The 18,731-nt window shown below is 43.8% G+C and overlaps 1 protein-coding gene across 1 annotated transcript in view; it reads right to left on the bottom strand.

Annotated features, from left to right (window-relative positions):
* The window catches only part of LOC126561166 (prothoracicostatic peptides), a 244,615-nt gene that overhangs the window by 77,746 nt on the left and 148,138 nt on the right, over window positions 1-18,731 (bottom strand). The window lies entirely within an intron of this gene.

Genomic DNA, 18,731 nt, shown 5'->3' with positions numbered 1-18,731 from the left:
AGGATGCGAATGCAATGCAACTCGGCTGCACTCGTGAAACGATCGTGCATTCAAGGGTCCCTCCAGCACCGGCTGATCCGCTCGCGTGGTACTGTCAGTAGTCGTGCCCTGCTGACAATTGTGGGTAAATATTTACCTTTCGAGTGTAAATATTTACGTTTTGCTTTTTCGTATTTGAATTGATAGTTTCGCTGTCACGGTTGGAAAAGTTTCGTGAACAGTTTCAGCGCGCTGCACGCTAAGCGAATGGCATTTTTCTTTTTTGTAGAAATTGGCTCAATCAAACTAAAGGCCATTATTTGCTATTACTTTCTGCCACCTTTCGGGTATAGCGCGGATTTCTTTTCGGAAAAATGATACGTTTTTCGACGCGCGATTTTCGCGTGATTTTTTTTTTTTTTTGCGCTGATGAAGTTGCTGAACAAAATCCACTTAACGTCTCCCGTCACGATTCTGGGCAGGAACCCCATTTGCCCTCCTTTCCCTGACGAGATATGGCCCGACGAGTAACACCAAGCAATAGAAAACTTAAACAGGAGGAGGAAAATATTTTGTGCAGAAGATTCTGGACCAAGATTTAAATTTTCACACAAATTTTGCAAAACCATCCGAGGGTGAAGGTATAAAGCATGGAACTCATCTCAATGAGGACTTTGAACGTGATGGAAGGACCTTAATGAGACGAGATTCAAGGCAAGCCAAGCGAAGAAATGCTACTAGCTTTTTTTTTTTTTGGAATACTTCTTTGAACTCCGAAATTTAAGTTGTTCGTCCCTTGTCAAAGATAAGTCTATCTGTACTCTACTTAATATCTCCTAATTTTCTCCAGGAGTCCAGGAGTTTCCGCCTTCAAAATGTTCCAGCTTTATGGATGGATGTATTGATCCTTTTTGAGTTTGTAACCACTCTACAACTACTTCTCTACCACCAGTCTTGGTATTGCTCTGGATAATTCGGTCTTCAAACGGCAGGACCGGGGTTCAAATCCCATCAGGACCGCATCCCCCTCTGGTGATCAGGACTGCCGGGTATCGGCAGTCTAGTTGAATCGTTTGTCTTACGCCAAGTGGCAAGGATCGCGTATTTTGATAAGGTTGAAGCCCTCGTTACTTCACCGAGCACTATTCAAACGCATGTTCCTTTAGCTTCATGGATAAAAAAAAACAAGGACCTGATACGAATCCTGACAAAAATAATCCTCACAGCAATCGAAGGGACGAAGCTGAGGAAAAAAAAAGAAATCCAACAGCATAACGACAAAATTAAATATTGCCAGCCACAAACTGCCAGCAACTTTTCAAACTATCAAATGCAGTAAAAACTTGCGATAACACCTAACGGGCGAACCAACCTTCCGGCTGATAATTTACGTTTACTGAACATTCATTGAACAGAGCCACAAAAACAGTAGTTTGCAAACTATTATAGACTCCTCAAAAAAGGGCAAACAATGACGGGGATCGAGCGAAGCTAGCGTTCACAGTTGTGCAACACCGGCACCCCGAGCGGACATCAACTTACAAATCTCGCTCCAATAACACTGTCCACCGGGTGCACATGACGAATAAAAGCCGAGGCTTTACACAATTTGTTTCGAATCCAACCCACCAGTCAATGATTAAATTATATTGCTAACAAGTTTGGCAAATTGCCAACCTTAACCGACAAGTCAAACGATGATTTTTGTTTGTTTGAAAGCAGACAGTCCCGGATAAAACAAATTTTTAGAGCACTTCCAGATACTGCACCGAGCCGTTCCTAAAGGGTTCACCAACACCACCACCACCTTCACCACCGTTCGAGCGATCGGCTCACGAAAGGGCACGAGCTCTTACGCACGGGCATACACACACACACGCTTCGAACGTACGAGAGAGAGAGAGAGAGAGAGAGAGAGCGAGAAGGAGACTGAAGAAAAAGGAAATCTCTGAAGCTCGCGGTATGCCAACTGTGCTGCGATTGGGTTCGAGCGCCATAACTACTAGCTATTGTGCGAACGATGGTTTGCGTGTCATTAACATTTTGATTGCCGGACGGACTGGACAAGGTGCGTGTCTTCATCTTTTAAGGTAAGCATTTCTTTTTCTTGCCCGAATAATTATTGCGAGTGTGTATGTGCATTAGCGTTGGTCAGACTAGAAAGGGTGTCTTATGCTGGAAATTTGGTGGCTGCTGGTGTGCAGACGGCGGCATAGAAAAGAGCCTCATCCTTAGCCAGGGAACGTTCAATTCTAAGCTCAGCATCGAGGATTTTTTTTTTGTAGTGAATGTTTAATTAAGGTACTGAGAGGCTTTAGAGATTTGGTGCATTTTACGGTGTCGAGGCCATTTTTCAGGTTAGAAATCATCATCCCGTTTACAGCGCGGTAAATACTTGGTGTGTGTGTGTGAGCGTGAGCGTGGGTCAGACTAGTAAGAGCAGTCTTCTGCTTGTAAAACGGAGCAAGTGTTAACATACAGCTGTGGAAAAATAAGAACTTATCCAGCAGGCAGTCCTCAAGATGCTTGTGCAATTTTTATTTTGAGGAATTTTATTCAATATTAATTTGAAGTTGAACAATTGTTCTTTAGGTATTAAAACTATTTGGCAGCTGTATGTGTGTCACCGTGTCGAGGGCTCTATTTCGTCCACCATTTTTCCTTCCACGAATCATCCCGACTTCAGTAGGGTGAACATTTATCGCGAGAGTGTGTGCGTGAGCGTGGGTCAGACTAGTAACCGTGGTTTCCTGCTTATAACTCGGTGGCTTCTTTTCGTAGAGCAGTAGTGTTCGATTGGATTCAGACAGTGACAGCCGTTCAACATTGGCCAGGGAACTTTCAAGCTTTCGTTCGCAGTTTTAGGCTCAGTTTTGGGACATTTCTTTTAAGGTGAATGTTGAATTAAGGCATTGAGAGTCTTTATAGATTGGGTACATTCTACGTTGTCGAGGGTTTTGGTTTGTCTGCCATTTTTCCTTCCACAAATCTTCCCGACTTCAGTGGGATGAACATTTATCGCGAGAGTGTGTGCGTGAGCGTGGGTCGGACTAGTAAGAGCAGTCTTCTGCTTGTAAAACGGAGCAAGTGTTAACATACAGCTGTGGAAAAATAAGAACTTATCCAGCAGGCAGTCCTCAAGATGCTTGTGCAATTTTTATTTTGAGGAATTTTATTCAATATTAATTTGAAGTTGAACAATTGTTCTTTAGGTATTAAAACTATTTGGCAGCTGTATGTGTGTCACCGTGTCGAGGGCTCTATTTCGTCCACCATTTTTCCTTCCACGAATCATCCCGACTTCAGTAGGGTGAACATTTATCGCGAGAGTGTGTGCGTGAGCGTGGGTCAGACTAGTAACCGTGGTTTCCTGCTTATAACTCGGTGGCTTCTTTTCGTAGAGCAGTAGTGTTCGATTGGATTCAGACAGAGACAGCAGCTCAACATTGGCCAGGGAACTTTCAAGCTTTCGTTCGCAGTTTTAGGCTCAGTTTTGGGACATTTCTTTTAAGGTGAATGTTGAATTAAGGCATTGAGAGTCTTTATAGATTGGGTACATTCTACGTTGTCGAGGGTTTTGGTTTGTCTGCCATTTTTCCTTCCACAAATCTTCCCGACTTCAGTGGGATGAACATTTATCGCGAGAGTGTGTGCGTGAGCGTGGGTCGGACTAGTAAGAGCAGTCTTCTGCTTGTAAAACGGAGCAAGTGTTAACATACAGCTGTGGAAAAATAAGAACTTATCCAGCAGGCAGTCCTCCAGTTGCTTGTGCAATTTTAGTATTGAGGAATTTTCTTCAATATTAATTTGAAGTTGAACAATTGTTCTTTAGGTATTAAAACTATTTGGCAGCTGTATGTGTGTCACCGTGTCGAGGGCTTTATTTCGTCCACCATTTTTCCTTCCACGAATCATCCCGACTTCAGTGGGGTGAACATTTATCGCGAGAGTGTGTGCGTGAGCGTGGGTCAGACTAGTAACCGTGGTTTCCTGCTTATAACTCGGTGGCTTCTTTTCGTAGAGCAGTAGTGTTCGATTGGATTCAGACAGAGACAGCAGCTCAACATTGGCCAGGGAACTTTCAAGCTTTCGTTCGCAGTTTTAGGCTCAGTTTTGGGACATTTCTTTTAAGGTGAATGTTGAATTAAGGCATTGAGAGTCTTTATAGATTGGGTACATTCTACGTTGTCGAGGGTTTTGGTTTGTCTGCCATTTTTCCTTCCACAAATCTTCCCGACTTCAGTGGGATGAACATTTATCGCGAGAGTGTGTGCGTGAGCGTGGGTCGGACTAGTAAGAGCAGTCTTCTGCTTGTAAAACGGAGCAAGTGTTAACATACAGCTGTGGAAAAATAAGAACTTATCCAGCAGGCAGTCCTCCAGTTGCTTGTGCAATTTTAGTATTGAGGAATTTTCTTCAATATTAATTTGAAGTTGAACAATTGTTCTTTAGGTATTAAAATTATTTGGCAGATGTATGTGTGTCACCGTGTCGAGGGCTCTATTTCGTCCACCATTTTTCCTTCCACAAATCATCCCGACTTCAGTGGGGTGAACATTTATCGCGAGAGTGTGTGCGTGAGCGTGGGTCAGACTAGTAACCGTGGTTTCCTGCTTATAACTCGGTGGCTTCTTTTCGTAGAGCAGTAGTGTTCGATTGGGTTCAGACAGTGACAGCCGTTCAACATTGGCCAGGGAACTTTCAAGCTTTCGTTCGCAGTTTTAGGCTCAGTTTTGGGACATTTCTTTTAAGGTGAATGTTGAATTAAGGCATTGAGAGTCTTTATAGATTGGGTACGTTCCACGTTGTCGAGGGTTTTGGTTTGTCTGCCATTTTTCCTTCCACAAATCTTCCCGACTTCAGTGGGATGAACATTTATCGCGAGAGTGTGTGCGTGAGCGTGGGTCAGACTAGTAAGAGCAGTCTTCTGCTTGTAAAACGGAGCAAGTGTTAACATACAGCTGTGGAAAAATAAGAACTTATCCAGCACGCAGTCCTCCAGTTGCTTGTGCAATTTTAGTATTGAGGAATTTTATTCAATATTAATTTGAAGTTGAACAATTGTTCTTTAGGTATTAAAACTATTTGGCAGCTGTATGTGTGTCACCGTGTCGAGGGCTCTATTTCGTCCACCATTTTTCCTTCCACGAATCATCCCGACTTCAGTAGGGTGAACATTTATCGCGAGAGTGTGTGCGTGAGCGTGGGTCAGACTAGTAACCGTGGTTTCCTGCTTATAACTCGGTGGCTTCTTTTCGTAGAGCAGTAGTGTTCGATTGGATTCAGACAGAGACAGCAGCTCAACATTGGCCAGGGAACTTTCAAGCTTTCGTTCGCAGTTTTAGGCTCAGTTTTGGGACATTTCTTTTAAGGTGAATGTTGAATTAAGGCATTGAGAGTCTTTATAGATTGGGTACATTCTACGTTGTCGAGGGTTTTGGTTTGTCTGCCATTTTTCCTTCCACAAATCTTCCCGACTTCAGTGGGATGAACATTTATCGCGAGAGTGTGTGCGTGAGCGTGGGTCGGACTAGTAAGAGCAGTCTTCTGCTTGTAAAACGGAGCAAGTGTTAACATACAGCTGTGGAAAAATAAGAACTTATCCAGCAGGCAGTCCTCCAGTTGCTTGTGCAATTTTAGTATTGAGGAATTTTCTTCAATATTAATTTGAAGTTGAACAATTGTTCTTTAGGTATTAAAATTATTTGGCAGATGTATGTGTGTCACCGTGTCGAGGGCTCTATTTCGTCCACCATTTTTCCTTCCACAAATCATCCCGACTTCAGTGGGGTGAACATTTATCGCGAGAGTGTGTGCGTGAGCGTGGGTCAGACTAGTAACCGTGGTTTCCTGCTTATAACTCGGTGGCTTCTTTTCGTAGAGCAGTAGTGTTCGATTGGGTTCAGACAGTGACAGCCGTTCAACATTGGCCAGGGAACTTTCAAGCTTTCGTTCGCAGTTTTAGGCTCAGTTTTGGGACATTTCTTTTAAGGTGAATGTTGAATTAAGGCATTGAGAGTCTTTATAGATTGGGTACGTTCCACGTTGTCGAGGGTTTTGGTTTGTCTGCCATTTTTCCTTCCACAAATCTTCCCGACTTCAGTGGGATGAACATTTATCGCGAGAGTGTGTGCGTGAGCGTGGGTCAGACTAGTAAGAGCAGTCTTCTGCTTGTAAAACGGAGCAAGTGTTAACATACAGCTGTGGAAAAATAAGAACTTATCCAGCACGCAGTCCTCCAGTTGCTTGTGCAATTTTAGTATTGAGGAATTTTATTCAATATTAATTTGAAGTTGAACAATTGTTCTTTAGGTATTAAAACTATTTGGCAGCTGTATGTGTGTCACCGTGTCGAGGGCTTTATTTCGTCCACCATTTTTCCTTCCACGAATCATCCCGACTTCAGTGGGGTGAACATTTATCGCGAGAGTGTGTGCGTGAGCGTGGGTCAGACTAGTAACCGTGGTTTCCTGCTTATAACTCGGTGGCTTCTTTTCGTAGAGCAGTAGTGTTCGATTGGATTCAGACAGAGACAGCAGCTCAACATTGGCCAGGGAACTTTCAAGCTTTCGTTCGCAGTTTTAGGCTCAGTTTTGGGACATTTCTTTTAAGGTGAATGTTGAATTAAGGCATTGAGAGTCTTTATAGATTGGGTACATTCTACGTTGTCGAGGGTTTTGGTTTGTCTGCCATTTTTCCTTCCACAAATCTTCCCGACTTCAGTGGGATGAACATTTATCGCGAGAGTGTGTGCGTGAGCGTGGGTCAGACTAGTAAGAGCAGTCTTCTGCTTGTAAAACGGAGCAAGTGTTAACATACAGCTGTGGAAAAATAAGAACTTATCCAGCACGCAGTCCTCCAGTTGCTTGTGCAATTTTAGTATTGAGGAATTTTATTCAATATTAATTTGAAGTTGAACAATTGTTCTTTAGGTATTAAAACTATTTGGCAGCTGTATGTGTGTCACCGTGTCGAGGGCTCTATTTCGTCCACCATTTTTCCTTCCACGAATCATCCCGACTTCAGTAGGGTGAACATTTATCGCGAGAGTGTGTGCGTGAGCGTGGGTCAGACTAGTAACCGTGGTTTCCTGCTTATAACTCGGTGGCTTCTTTTCGTAGAGCAGTAGTGTTCGATTGGATTCAGACAGAGACAGCAGCTCAACATTGGCCAGGGAACTTTCAAGCTTTCGTTCGCAGTTTTAGGCTCAGTTTTGGGACATTTCTTTTAAGGTGAATGTTGAATTAAGGCATTGAGAGTCTTTATAGATTGGGTACATTCTACGTTGTCGAGGGTTTTGGTTTGTCTGCCATTTTTCCTTCCACAAATCTTCCCGACTTCAGTGGGATGAACATTTATCGCGAGAGTGTGTGCGTGAGCGTGGGTCGGACTAGTAAGAGCAGTCTTCTGCTTGTAAAACGGAGCAAGTGTTAACATACAGCTGTGGAAAAATAAGAACTTATCCAGCAGGCAGTCCTCCAGTTGCTTGTGCAATTTTAGTATTGAGGAATTTTCTTCAATATTAATTTGAAGTTGAACAATTGTTCTTTAGGTATTAAAACTATTTGGCAGCTGTATGTGTGTCACCGTGTCGAGGGCTTTATTTCGTCCACCATTTTTCCTTCCACGAATCATCCCGACTTCAGTGGGGTGAACATTTATCGCGAGAGTGTGTGCGTGAGCGTGGGTCAGACTAGTAACCGTGGTTTCCTGCTTATAACTCGGTGGCTTCTTTTCGTAGAGCAGTAGTGTTCGATTGGATTCAGACAGAGACAGCAGCTCAACATTGGCCAGGGAACTTTCAAGCTTTCGTTCGCAGTTTTAGGCTCAGTTTTGGGACATTTCTTTTAAGGTGAATGTTGAATTAAGGCATTGAGAGTCTTTATAGATTGGGTACATTCTACGTTGTCGAGGGTTTTGGTTTGTCTGCCATTTTTCCTTCCACAAATCTTCCCGACTTCAGTGGGATGAACATTTATCGCGAGAGTGTGTGCGTGAGCGTGGGTCGGACTAGTAAGAGCAGTCTTCTGCTTGTAAAACGGAGCAAGTGTTAACATACAGCTGTGGAAAAATAAGAACTTATCCAGCAGGCAGTCCTCCAGTTGCTTGTGCAATTTTAGTATTGAGGAATTTTCTTCAATATTAATTTGAAGTTGAACAATTGTTCTTTAGGTATTAAAACTATTTGGCAGCTGTATGTGTGTCACCGTGTCGAGGGCTTTATTTCGTCCACCATTTTTCCTTCCACGAATCATCCCGACTTCAGTGGGGTGAACATTTATCGCGAGAGTGTGTGCGTGAGCGTGGGTCGGACTAGTTACCGTGGTTTCCTGCTTATAACTCGGTGGCTTCTTTTCGTAGAGCAGTAGTGTTCGATTGGGTTCAGACAGTGACAGCCGTTCAACATTGGCCAGGGAACTTTCAAGCTTTCGTTCGCAGTTTTAGGCTCAGTTTTGGGACATTTCTTTTAAGGTGAATGTTGAATTAAGGCATTGAGAGTCTTTATAGATTGGGTACGTTTCACGTTGTCGAGGGTTTTGGTTTGTCTGCCATTTTTCCTTCCACAAATATTCCCGACTTCAGTGGGATGAACATTTATCGCGAGAGTGTGTGCGTGAGCGTGGGTCAGACTAGTAAGAGCAGTCTTCTGCTTGTAAAACGGAGCAAGTGTTAACATACAGCTGTGGAAAAATAAGAACTTATCCAGCAGGCAGTCCTCAAGATGCTTGTGCAATTTTTATTTTGAGGAATTTTCTTCAATATTCATTTGAAGTTGAACAATTGTTCTTTAGGTATTAAAACTATTTGGCAGCTGTATGTGTGTCACCGTGTCGAGGGCTCTATTTCGTCCACCATTTTTTCTTCCACGAATCATCCCGACTTCAGTGGGGTGAACATTTATCGCGAGAGTGTGTGCGTGAGCGTGGGTCAGACTAGTAACCGTGGTTTCCTGCTTATAACTCGGTGGCTTCTTTTCGTAGAGCAGTAGTGTTCGATTGGATTCAGACAGAGACAGCAGCTCAACATTGGCCAGGGAACTTTCAAGCTTTCGTTCGCAGTTTTAGGCTCAGTTTTGGGACATTTCTTTTAAGGTGAATGTTGAATTAAGGCATTGAGAGTCTTTATAGATTGGGTACATTCTACGTTGTCGAGGGTTTTGGTTTGTCTGCCATTTTTCCTTCCACAAATCTTCCCGACTTCAGTGGGATGAACATTTATCGCGAGAGTGTGTGCGTGAGCGTGGGTCGGACTAGTAAGAGCAGTCTTCTGCTTGTAAAACGGAGCAAGTGTTAACATACAGCTGTGGAAAAATAAGAACTTATCCAGCAGGCAGTCCTCCAGTTGCTTGTGCAATTTTAGTATTGAGGAATTTTCTTCAATATTAATTTGAAGTTGAACAATTGTTCTTTAGGTATTAAAACTATTTGGCAGCTGTATGTGTGTCACCGTGTCGAGGGCTTTATTTCGTCCACCATTTTTCCTTCCACGAATCATCCCGACTTCAGTGGGGTGAACATTTATCGCGAGAGTGTGTGCGTGAGCGTGGGTCGGACTAGTTACCGTGGTTTCCTGCTTATAACTCGGTGGCTTCTTTTCGTAGAGCAGTAGTGTTCGATTGGGTTCAGACAGTGACAGCCGTTCAACATTGGCCAGGGAACTTTCAAGCTTTCGTTCGCAGTTTTAGGCTCAGTTTTGGGACATTTCTTTTAAGGTGAATGTTGAATTAAGGCATTGAGAGTCTTTATAGATTGGGTACGTTTCACGTTGTCGAGGGTTTTGGTTTGTCTGCCATTTTTCCTTCCACAAATCTTCCCGACTTCAGTGGGATGAACATTTATCGCGAGAGTGTGTGCGTGAGCGTGGGTCGGACTAGTAAGAGCAGTCTTCTGCTTGTAAAACGGAGCAAGTGTTAACATACAGCTGTGGAAAAATAAGAACTTATCCAGCAGGCAGTCCTCAAGATGCTTGTGCAATTTTTATTTTGAGGAATTTTATTCAATATTAATTTGAAGTTGAACAATTGTTCTTTAGGTATTAAAACTATTTGGCAGCTGTATGTGTGTCACCGTGTCGAGGGCTCTATTTCGTCCACCATTTTTCCTTCCACGAATCATCCCGACTTCAGTAGGGTGAACATTTATCGCGAGAGTGTGTGCGTGAGCGTGGGTCAGACTAGTAACCGTGGTTTCCTGCTTATAACTCGGTGGTTTCTTTTCGTAGAGCAGTAGTGTTCGATTGGGTTCAGACAGTGACAGCCGTTCAACATTGGCCAGGGAACTTTCAAGCTTTCGTTCGCAGTTTTAGGCTCAGTTTTGGGACATTTCTTTTAAGGTGAATGTTGAATTAAGGCATTGAGAGTCTTTATAGATTGGGTACATTCTACGTTGTCGAGGGTTTTGGTTCGTCTGCCATTTTTCCTTCCACAAATCATCCCGACTTCTGTGGGGTGAACATTTATCGCGAGAGTGTGTGCGTGAGCGTGGGTCAGACTAGTAACCGTGGTTTCCTGCTTATAACTCGGTGGTTTCTTTTCGTAGAGCAGTAGTGTTCGATTGGGTTCAGACAGTGACAGCCGTTCAACATTGGCCAGGGAACTTTCAAGCTTTCGTTCGCAGTTTTAGGCTCAGTTTTGGGACATTTCTTTTAAGGTGAATGTTGAATTAAGGCATTGAGAGTCTTTATAGATTGGGTACATTCTACGTTGTCGAGGGTTTTGGTTCGTCTGCCATTTTTCCTTCCACAAATCATCCCGACTTCTGTGGGGTGAACATTTATCGCGAGAGTGTGTGCGTGAGCGTGGGTCAGACTAGTAAGAGCAGTCTTCTGCTTGTAAAACGGAGCAAGTGTTAACATACAGCTGTGCAAAAATAAGAACTTATCCAGCAGGCAGTCCTCCAGTTGCTTGTGCAATTTTAGTATTGAGGAATTTTCTTCAATATTAATTTGAAGTTGAACAATTGTTCTTTAGGTATTAAAACTATTTGGCAGCTGTATGTGTGTCACCGTGTCGAGGGCTTTGTTTCGTCCACCATTTTTCCTTCCACGAATCATCCCGACTTCAGTAGGGTGAACATTTATCGCGAGAGTGTGTGCGTGAGCGTGGGTCAGACTAGTAACCGTGGTTTCCTGCTTATAACTCGGTGGCTTCTTTTCGTAGAGCAGTAGTGTTCGATTGGGTTCAGACAGTGACAGCCGTTCAACATTGGCCAGGGAACGTTCAAGCTTTCGTTCACATTTTTAGGCTCAGTTTTGGGACATTTCTTTTAAGGTGAATGTTGAATTAAGGCATTGAGAGTCTTTATAGATTGGGTACGTTTCACGTTGTCGAGGGTTTTGGTTTGTCTGCCATTTTTCCTTCCACAAATCTTCCCGACTTCAGTGGGATGAACATTTATCGCGAGAGTGTGTGCGTGAGCGTGGGTCAGACTAGTAACCGTGGTTTCCTGCTTATAACTCGGTGGCTTCTTTTCGTAGAGCAGTAGTGTTCGATTGGATTCAGACAGTGACAGCAGCTCAACATTGGCCAGGGAACGTTCAAGCTTTCGTTCGCAGTTTTAGGCTCAGTTTTGGGACATTTCTTTTAAGGTGAATGTTGAATTAAGGCATTGAGAGTCTTTATAGATTGGGTACGTTTCACGTTGTCGAGGGTTTTGGTTTGTCTGCCAGTTTTCCTTCCACAAATCATCCCGATTTCAGTGTGGTGAAAATTTGTCGGGTGTGTGTGTGTGAGCAGTGGCCGGGGTAGAAAGAGCGCCAAACGCTGTTCTTCGAAGCTTGCCCTTACGCTTGGAACCACCTATTTCAGCCATTTTAATTTTTACGAAAAAAAAATTCTTTTCCCATTACTTACACATTTTAATATTCTCTCTCTCTCTCTCTCTCTTTCTTTCACTCTCTTGAAAAGTTTAGATTGTGCTCTCTGTTACCGTACGTTACATCGGCAGTTGGTGTTAGCGCTTGAGCTGATTGCATTTTGGCAAAAACAAAATTGACAAAAAGACCACTAAAACGAAAAGGTTTGTAATGCGTTGTTTTTCTTTTTTTGTTTCGAATGCTTTTTATTACAATTATTTATTACTACTGAATGTGCTTGCATGAATTTGAAATGGGGAACCATATTTTTAATACTTCTTTTCTGTGCCTCTGTGCATGTGTGTGTGTATGTGTGTTTCAGGCGTTTTGATTGTACGCAACGATGAATCGCCCGGAACGTAATCCGCCGTTAGCTTTGTGGGTCGAGATTTTGTTTGGTATGGGAAACATTTTTCTGCGCGTCGGCCTATACTTCGCGCTGTCACTGCTGATCGGTATCATGCTGGACAATGTTATTTTCCCAGAGAATGTTGCCGAAATGTGGAAGTACTTGAAGCGCCCGCTGATGCGTTTCTGTCCATACGGCGACGCCGCTGGGCTGTTCCCACCACAGAATCAGACGAAGGAGTGAGGATCTGTCGGCTGTATACAGCGCAGACGCAGGAGCAGCCCAGTGCCATTATGTTTCGATTGGCTCCCCAAATAAATTTGGCACGATGAATGGCATTTGATTGAAAAAAAAATAGTTTGTCTTTTGTTAGATGCTGTTCTTTTTTTTTTTGTGTGTGTGTGTGTGATGATACTGTAACGAATTGAGAAAAATCTAGAAGCGAAGCTGAGAAAAATCTAGACACTACTGACATGACATGGAATGCAACAGAGCGACAGCGTATCACCATGGCAACGAAACTCTCACTCTTTCACATACCATTGCGGTGGTTATCTCTCTTTCTATTTCACATTCGCAGAGGTGTAACTGTGTGCAACGTTACGTTACTAACCGTCGACGACAAGCTTCCCGTCATTGGCGCTGCGTGTCAAGCAGAAGCAAGGTAGTTATGGTTTTGCTTTTTTCGCTTATTTCACTGAACTTGTTCACACTTCTAACAATCTCTTGTATTTTATTTTTTTTTTAGCCACCATTTAAATATCCTGCAACGTACCGAGTGAAAGCCTACTGGAAGGTAATCGACGGTTTGAAAGATTTTTCCTCCACAATTGTGTGCCTGTTCGTTTCGCTTAGCAATTTGTTTTTCGCTTCACATCCACGCTCATGTTGAGCACCGCCTTTTTTTTTTTGTATATGAAACACACTCAAACGAAAACAAACAAGGGGTGATAAAATCCCCTAAAGTCCCACCCAATCTGGTAGTTACAAATTTTGCAATGTTCGTTCTCGGCATGCGCAATACGAGCTCTCAACAGGATTTTTTTTTCAAAAACAAGATGGGGTAGAATTACCAAGCAGCAGATACCTGCCGGTATGATTCAATGCTGAGTTTTTGAGCGTTTTGGGAGGATAACCCTTGAGAGGAATTTTCTTTTCTTATTCTTTTACTCAATTTGTTTTGTTCAAGTTATTTTGGATTTTTAAAATTTATAAGTAACAGTCTTTGGATTTCAATGTTTTTTTTTATGTATGATGCATTATATTATATCATATATTTATGCTCAAAATTGTTTTATTATTCCACAAAAAGTGCATACAAACATTCACCTGCTGCACCATTTACATCATAAGCGCTTGCGTTGCAAACGTGAAGTACTGGGCGTCTCCATTGCTGCAGGTGCTTTTGTCGATTTTATATGCTTATAAGCTAAAACGGAAAATATTCGAATTTCACTCATTTTACACTCTTTCGCTACGTTTTGCGTATAGAGTGGCACATAAAAGAGTGGGGAATTTTAAAAGATCGAATTTTTTCTTTTACACATAAAGAACGGTCAGGCCGTTTTGCGAATAAACTTTAAACTCAAATTCTGTAAAATCTTTGGAAGCTAAGCGAACACAAAAGTAAACGTCTCGCATCCGGGGTAATCCGGCTTTTGGCATCCCAACCCCTCCCCCCCTCCCCCCACCTGGATCACCTAGAAGGGAAAGAAACACAGCCACTGATTGCCTTAGCTGCGGCCTGGCGCATCGACAAAAAGATTTCCATCGATCAGTTTATGCTCGTCCGTTGCGCATTAGGGGTCGAAGAAACTGAACATTTTATCCAGCGAATCGCACCACCAGTTTTACCAATGTTTTACCTCTTTCTAGGAACGCCTCCACGCAGCGAAAAGGATGGATTACGAATTTCTCGATTATTTAAAAAACGAAGTATGGGAAGCTGATTTAACACCAGCGCCGTGCGAAACGTATCCCGTTTGTCATTCGGACGAGTACGACCAGCTGGTGATGGATGCGATGGAAAGTGGTCTAGACCTGCCGGAACAGTTTTTGTCACTCATGACGGAAACCGCTCTGACAGAGGAAAGCGACAATAGCGAGTCGAACACCATAGACCCCCAAAAATGGCTGCTGTCGCAACACGATCCGTTTGTAGGGCTTACGGATCCAACCAATGGCTCTGCCGAGCTCGCAATTAAAGAGCAAATGGGTGTACCGGACGGTTCAGAAGCTACTGGTGGCAGTGCGGTAGATAAACTCGACGACGATGTAGGCTATACAATCGACGTTGCAGCCGCCTTCCCCTTGGGGTTTTCCGAAAACAGTGCCAACTCATCGACATCATTTGCAGCGATTGGGAATACGAAGGAGAGTGCCACAGCCGTCCTACATTCCAAAAACAGCGCCAACCCACCGGTAACCATCCTAACGATTAAGAATATGAAGAAGAGTGCCTCGGCCGTCCTCGATCTAACGTATTCTAAAAATGTTGCCTACTCCTCGGTATGTTTCGTATCGTTTGAGGCACAGGAGAAGACGCTGAAACTTACCCGTGGCTCCCAAGCCTGGAGACGGTGGGTCGCGCTGGAGAACGCTCGGCTGGCAGCTGACAACAAGACGGTTTGGCCGCAAGATTTTTGCCTGCTCGGTCCGGAAATATTGCCGATTGCGCTGTGCCATTTCATTAAGGGCGTGCGACGCCTCAACGGTGAAGAGTACGCACCGGACACAATCTACTATTTCCTGATCGGTAAGCCCTTAGTCTACTGCAGTCCTGCCACAGGGCCCATTAGCATTGCTCACGCAATCATTTCTTGCTTTGTTCGCAACACAGACATACAGCGAACTTTGCACGCGCAAGGACGGCGCACCGAAACATTTTGGTCCGACAAGCGGTACGCGGTTTTTGCCCGTTGTTTCGACGAGCTGGCGAAGCGTTATAAACCCTGTGTTGGTCCTTCTGGTGAGTGGAAAAAAAAAACCATCGTCTCTTTAAGTTTGTGCGTTTTTGTAATGGGATTTTCATATTATTTCGGCAGCTCGCATCACTTCATGGGTTAGCGAAAAGCTGCTCTGGCTGAGTGATCAGATTGGACTCTACACACCGCTCGATCTTCTCACCTCGCTCATTTACTTCAATACGGTTTATTATGGAAAGCGCGTAAGTATCGATGCATTCGGTTGTTTTCTTTTGGCAAATACATCACAAACCATCCCTCCCTCTCTATGCATTTCATTTCGTTGCAGTCGATTCAGGAGCATTACTCGCTAAATTTTTCCAAATGCGCAAAATACTGGCGCAATAAAATAAAACGCGCCGGTTCAGGTAAATTCGTCCAACACTCTGTACCGAATGCAGCTGACAGTAGCTAACATTTTTGACCCTTTTTTTCTCCCTGTTTTTGGCTACAGTTTACGTCCTTCCAAAGCGTCGCGATGCACCTTATGTGCTGTCCAAAAAATTAATGCATCAGTTTTATCTCTGCAAGTGGTAAGTCTCACTTGTTGCCTCAGCTGTTTGCCGCATTGTCTTATTTTTGGGGGGGTTTTTTTTTGTTACTTTTTGTTATCATTAACAGCCCCTCGGACCGGATGCACAGGACAAATTTAATCTATTATCTGCAGCCGGAAGAAACCTACATCAAGACGTCACCGATCTGGTACGCTCGGGAGAGCTTGAGAGAAGAACTGTTCGAATGCATTTTTCGCCGTTTGATGATGGTAAAGGAGTTCCAGCAGGCATTGAAAAAATGGTCTTAAAAGCGTGGAATCCCTGTGTTGGCGGGGGCGTTAGAAGCGGAAAGGGGGGGGGGGGGGGGGGGTGCGCGTACGATGCACTGCGGGACAGAGAGGAGTGAAGCAGAAGGGCAGTAGCAGCTGACGAGGAAAATACGAGCATGGCGGGCATTAGGGAATATGTAGGGGTGTGTGCACGATACACTGAGAGTACAATGAACTGCGCGCGTGTGTGTGTGTGTATGTGTGTGTGTGTGTGTGTGTGTGTGTGTGTGTGTGTGTGTGTGTGTGTGTGTGTGTGTGTGTGTGTGTGTGTGTGTGTGTGTGAGAGAGAGAGAGAGAGAGAGATTATGTGATTGGAAGTTAAATATTTGTAAATCCTTGCCTGTTCGATGAGCTCAAAATCGCCATATCAATATCGCGACAAATTTTCAAGGCTTTAAAGGTATCCGAAGCCATTACAAAATTGCACACCAGATAGTTTAGCGATAGGATTCTTCCTGGAAACAGGTTTGGCCCCTTGGAGACACAACACCGAACACCAAGACAGCGCTTGAGCGTTTGGCCATCTTAAATCGAATTTTCTCTTATCAAATCGTTTCTCAGCTCAGGAACAAGTTGTATTCAAATTTCTTTTTCATCACATTACAAGTACACTGCTGCAAAACTCCATAAATGCGTTTCTGTCTTGTTTATTTGAAGGGCAAAGATAAACTAGGAAAGTTGTTAGAGTGCTGTTCTTGTGCTTTGTAGTTGAACTCTTCCAGCCTCCAATATCGGTAGCGTTTTTGGCACTCTCTTCCCGAGCCTTCAAGGCTCAAGCACGTCGTGATGACATAGCGTCCGACACCTTCTCCTGATGGAGCAAAGGACATCAACATTAGCTTAACACCAGACATAAGCGGATGGTAAGGTTTGAAAAGGAGTTATGAAATCCGAAAACACTTAAACCCTCGGAATCATTTTGACTAGGATTTGCACTTCGGCTGGACCACGTCCTGGGTTACGGTTCTGGCAATGTTCGTACGAAAATTAAATCTCTTTCCTATCGATATCACCACCGTTGGGCGACGAACTATTGTCTAGCTCGGAAAATTCCTTCATTCACTGCAAAAGTTTGCGCGAAAGACTTGCAATATTTTGAAATCTCATGACCCTTTTTCATTCATTTAAAACACTAAAAGCAGTTGATTTATTACTATTTTCTTGCTGTGTTCCTCCGCTTTTTTTAATGAGTATGAACATTATTGCCCGAAAAGGGCAATAATGTGAACGATGAGCTTTTCTGCTTCTTTCGCCCTGCTTTTGCGTGACTCATGCAGCACGACAAAAAAAAAACAATTAAAGATGGAACAAATGCGTGATGCATCGAAACCACCCAGCGTCCAAAATGGTCAAGAAGCACAGCTAGCTGGCTGATACTTCATTTCTCCTACATGTTCCAAGACAGACGCCCACGGGTGCAGTAAATTATGCGTAAAGGTGCGGCTAAAGCCGAACACGGTGGCATCGTACTCGAATGGAAATTAATTTCATCTTGTCGGGTTCAACTGCTAAAGCTGCACTCCATAAATCGATCAGAGATCCGTCACGCTGAATACCCGCAAGGGAAAACGGTGAGGAGGAAGCGGAGGCAACTTCTCGAACACGAGTGTCGGGCCGTAAAGCGAAATGATCGAACCGAACTGTCGTAAAACCGGCAAACCGGCAGCGCAAAACCATGCCTTTTTGCCTTCTCGTTCGCTGCGGGGAGGCGAGAAATGGCGTAATGTGCGTATCGGGCATGCTTGGGGTGGTGGGCAGCCACCCGGGCCATGCGGGAATTATTTGCACACGACAGATTTATGATCGGTGCAGTTTTATTAGACTGGCCTGCCGATTGGACAATGGGTAGTTGATTAGGTATCGGAGATTACGGATTTTACGATCCGCGGCCAATGGTTCCGAGCGCATCAGAAAACGATGCCCACCCGTGCTGCCAAGCCACCCCCCCCCCCCCTCCTTCAACCCCCCCGCCCATCGAAAAGAGGAAATGAAAATTGGATGTTGTCTTTGTTACGTGCTGCCACAGCAAGAGAGGCAGGCGGTCATTGGGAAGGGGGGAGGGGGGGGGCGGAAGTGAAGGTAAATGAACTGATATGGTTGAAACCTTGAAGAAAATTCGAAGGGTTGTGTGCACTTCTCGATGTTGAGACGAAGTTTCTGAGCTGCCGCAAGAGCTGTTGGAGTGTGAAGTAAGAAGACATTTTTTTTTTAGAAGATTTGGAGCAGAGATATTGTGATTCACGGAGCCTCTCATACAGTCTCATAATTTTCGAACAACCTAGTGTTAGAGAGGGTTCATTGATCGTTGATCGTGACTCATCGTGGAAAGGTTTTTCGCTGGTCAAGGGTTTCCAAAAACTCTCGAGAGAATTATCAGAACTATCACGTACGAACAATGAAAACGTGAAAATATTGACGAAAATGTCTCCTAAAGCTACTCTGAAACTGCCATTTCTTCAAGCTTTGTTCATAAATTCAGTCCAAAAAAACAAAGCTCCAAGTATAACTTTGCCTGCTTGGAGTTCTCGAGAAGTTTCACGCTGCTACTGGTCCGTAAGCCTCGGGACAGCCAGCGACATTGTGCAACATGCTCAACAAAAACGACCGAATCCTACGCTTCATCGAAGGGGGTTTTCTTTGTATTTATATATTGTTGCTTCGTCCCGCGATTTTTTAAGGATTTTTCAAATAGTTGGGAAGGGCCGTATTCCTTCAAATCTAATCTTAAATCTAGCTTAACAATTCATCAAACTTATATCCTATT

The sequence above is a fragment of the Anopheles maculipalpis genome, chromosome X (assembly GCF_943734695.1).
Source record: "Anopheles maculipalpis chromosome X, idAnoMacuDA_375_x, whole genome shotgun sequence".
NCBI classification, from domain to species: domain Eukaryota; kingdom Metazoa; phylum Arthropoda; class Insecta; order Diptera; family Culicidae; genus Anopheles; species Anopheles maculipalpis.
This window is presented reverse-complemented; position numbering and strand designations above follow the sequence as displayed.